Below are 4,015 nucleotides of genomic sequence, written 5' to 3'. Positions count from 1 at the left end.
CCTCTGCTTTTAGTTTGATCTTTTTGTGTTCCTTTCAGCTTGTTTTTATTATTGGGGGGGAGGGGCTGTGCCTACAATGTAAGTCTGTGCACCACTTGCAGTCAGTGCCTCTGGGAGCCAAAGGAAGGTGTCTGTCAGATCCCCTGTCACTGGAGTTAGAGACAGTTATGATCTCTCAGATGGGTGCAGGGAATTGAACCCGGGTCCTCTGGAAGAGCAACCAGTGTTCTTGATTGCTGAGCCATCCCTCCAGCCTCTCCCTCTTATTGTGCACTTAGAAAGTATCCACCTACTCTTTATATCTGTAGAAATGGCCTATTGCACAGTGAAGAAAAGGTGAGAAGGCTTAAACATCTGATTCTTCGTGTTTTCTTAACTTAAAGTTTTTTCCGTAACTTAAAGTAAGATTTCTGGTTTCCAAAGATAATTACTCAGAGGAGTATGATAGGCCTAATAGCATGTCTGTAAGATTTTAGGTAGTCAAATGCAACTAAATAAAAAATGTTTCTCCAGGAAATTAGAGAGATGGATCACTCAGAGTGCTTGGACCTGAGTTTGGATTCCCCAGCACCCAAAAAGCTGCATATGGTCGTACATGTCTAATTCCAGAGCTAGGGAGGCGGAGATTGCTTCATCCCTGGAGCATGCTAGCCAGCCAGCCTAGCTGACTTAGAGAGCTCCAGTTTCAGTAAGAGACCCTGTCTCAGAAGATAGGATTGAGGGTGATTGAAGGGACACCTAGAATCCATCTGTGGACTCCATGAGCATGAACACAAGAGCATGCAGACACACACCACAGAATACTTAAATCAGGTCATTAGTTCTAGTTGACACTGTGCTGGACTGCTGAAAACATGAGTTTTCATAGGCTAAAGGTAGTGCTGAAGGGGTGAGTATCTGCCCAGTGTGTTTAAAGTCATGGCTTTGATTCCCCATCACCAGTGCAGTGGGGGTAGGGGCCGGCCTGTAAGATAGTTTCAGTGGGTCAGAAAGCTTGCACATAAGCCAGATAACCTGAGTTTTATCCCCAGAGCCATGGTTGGAGGAGAGAACCAACTCCCAAAAATTGTCCTCTGACTTCTACACATGTGCCCATGTGCCATGGCATGCAGCCTGCTTGCTGGGTCACAAAGAGTGCACATACATGTACTCACTTGCTACTGGGTGTGTAGTTTCGTAAATTTTTTTAAACTTTATTTTTACTTCCTCTGCTTAACACTTTTTTAAATCACCTCAGTGTAATTGTTAACCCATCACAAAATCAGTTGGGACAATAGTTTAAAACATGAGCCATAGTAGTGTAAATGGATTGTTAATTTAAGAGTAACTCTTAAGTTGAAGGTATAGCAAAATGCTATTTCCCCCTAAACTTTCATTTTTAAATATTTCCTCTTTGTTGGAATGCACTATACATATTTTAATGGCAATAATATGAGACTGGCCTGTGTGTAGATTTTTTTGTTTTTGATGCAGGGTTTCTCTGTGTAGCCCTGGCTGTCCTGGAACTTACTCTGTAGACCAGGCTGGCCTCTAATTCTCAGATCTGCCTGCCCAGTGCTGGCATTAAAGGCATGTACCACCACCACCACCGGCACCCACCCTGACTAGATTTTCTTTTCTTTTTAGCCAGCTATCTTGATATCATAGTCCCTTAACCAAGTTTAGTAGATACGAGGGTAGATCTTGGATAGTGGTGTAGTTGAGTTTGTTCAGTTGTAGAAATACCAGGAGTTGGGTATGGCGTTACTCCCAGCTACTTGGGAGGTTGAGGTGGAGGATCACAAGTTCAAGCATAACCTGGGCAACACAGACTATGTCTCATGAAGAAAAAAAGTTTGAAATTTTTTAAGAACTACCAATTATATGAGAACCTGTTTACTCTTGCCCACCATTGCATTAGGCCCCTTATTTCTTTTCTTTTTTTTTTTTTTTTGGTTTTTCAAGATAGGGTTTTTCTGTATAGCCCTGGCTGTACTTGAACTCACAGAAATCTGCCTGCCTCTGCCTCCTGAGTGCTGGGATTAAAGGCATGTGCCACTACTGCCTGGCTAGGCCCCTTATTTCTAATCCTCAAAACCACAGGATGCAGGCATTCTACCCTTTGCAAGTGAGGACAATGTTCTCATTAAAACTATTCAGTTTCTGACTCTTGTCCCTGCCAAATGGCAGGTATCAAATCCAGAGCTAACCAAATTTTATGATCTCTGGGATTGCTTGCGCCTTACAAATAACCTTAGGTCATTGGTGCAAGCTGTCTCCTTTGGGAGGAATGTTTCTCAAGTAGTTTTGAGTGTCTGTTTTTGTTTGGGTGGGTGAGTATATGTTCCTGTGAGTCTAGATGCTTGTTCACTTGGGCATGTGTGCGTGTAGAGACCAGAGGTCAGTTATGAGTGCCATTCTTCAGGAGCCATCCAGGTTACTGAACTGGATCTCACAGAGTAGGTGTCTTGGCCAGTGAGCCCCAGGGGATTTGCAGGCTCTCTGTTAGTGCTGGGCTTAAATAGTGTATGCCTAGCACTTGGGCTCTCTCTCGCTCTCTCTGCTTCCCTCCCTAATAATGGGTTCTATAGCTCAAACTCAGGTTCTTGTGATTGCAAGTTAAGTATTTCACCCACTGAGCTATCTCCCTGATGGTTTTTTAAATCTGAAAAATAGAAAATTTCTTTAGTAGGTGTATATATAGGAATATTTAGGACAATTGGAAGCATGTATGTGTGATGGCTGACATGCCTGAAATGCACTTACTGTTGTTGTAGTCCACATACTTTTTAACCATCCTGTTTCAGATCACTCAGAACCATGACTTCTTTTTCCATAGAACCAGTATTTTAAATTCAGGTACCATGTTGGCTTACAAAAATTAGCATACAGGGCTGGAGAGATGGCTCAGAGGTTAAGAGCACTGGCTTTTTTTCCAGAGGTCCTGAGTTCAATTCCCAGCAGCCACATGGTGGCTCACAGCCATCTGTAATAAGATCTGGTGCCCTCTTCTGGCCTGCGGGGATACATGGAGACAACACTGTACACATAATAAATCTTTTTTAAAAATTAATGTAGTGCTTTTCAAGTGTATTTTACAAAAGCCATATCCTGCCTTGTCTATCAGGTAACATCCCAAGCAAAGGGCTGGGCTCTGCTGGGCTTCATAGAAGATGAAGTGAACTTCAGAGGGAGGGTGGTTGGCTTACATGTGGTTTGCCAAATGTAAGACTTTCATTTTCTGTAACTTAGGCAAGAAACTGTAAAGTGAGTTTCTAGGAAGGAAGGGTGGTCACGGGCTGGTTACAGCCATTGTAGTTTAGTGCTGGGGGACTATGTGCTGCTCGCTGGGAGATCATGAAATGGCCAGGTTCGCTGCGGGTGATACTCCTAAGCCTGGTTAGTTGGACTTTCAGCTCCCATATTTTAAAATTGGGTTTGACTCATCTTGGTTTTTATTTGAGGCATTATTGGGGGAGGTAATGATGAGACTAGGTAAGTGAGGGTGGATTTGGCAACTGTTCAGGCATGATTTTATTACAGCTGCCCAACCTGAGATTATTTTCAGTGTGAGTCTGCCAAGCATTTCAGTTGTTAGCAATGGGAGTTACTGAAATTAGAAAGAGGACTTCAGTAAATTATTATTCCCCTATTTAAGTCTTTCTGGATTGATGACAGTGTTGACTAGAAATAGATTGTGCACGCTGATTTCTTTTTTTGTATCTTTATGTCACTTGACCTCATCTTTAAGAAAAAAAAATATCAAAAGCTTTGCGGTATGTTCTATTTAAATAAAATAGTTCAATGAGAAGTGTGTTACTAGGAAAGAACTAACAAACATGAAAGCAAGTTGCCTTCATTACACTCTGAAGTATTCCTTGCATAAGCAATTACATAAAGTATTCTCGTGTCTCTATGTAGAAGGGACACTGAGTTGAAAGCTAAGCACTTTTCCTGTTGTGGTGCACCGTGTCAAGCTAAGTGGAGAACTCGTGTTTAAGAGTCGTCTTAAAGGTTCTCAAGCTTAAATGTGCAT

The sequence above is a fragment of the Peromyscus californicus genome, unplaced genomic scaffold, assembly GCF_007827085.1.
Source record: "Peromyscus californicus insignis strain IS unplaced genomic scaffold, ASM782708v3 Scaffold_16__1_contigs__length_79575227, whole genome shotgun sequence".
In the NCBI taxonomy this organism is placed as follows: Eukaryota; Metazoa; Chordata; class Mammalia; order Rodentia; family Cricetidae; genus Peromyscus; species Peromyscus californicus.
Note: the sequence above shows the minus strand (reverse complement) of the source record.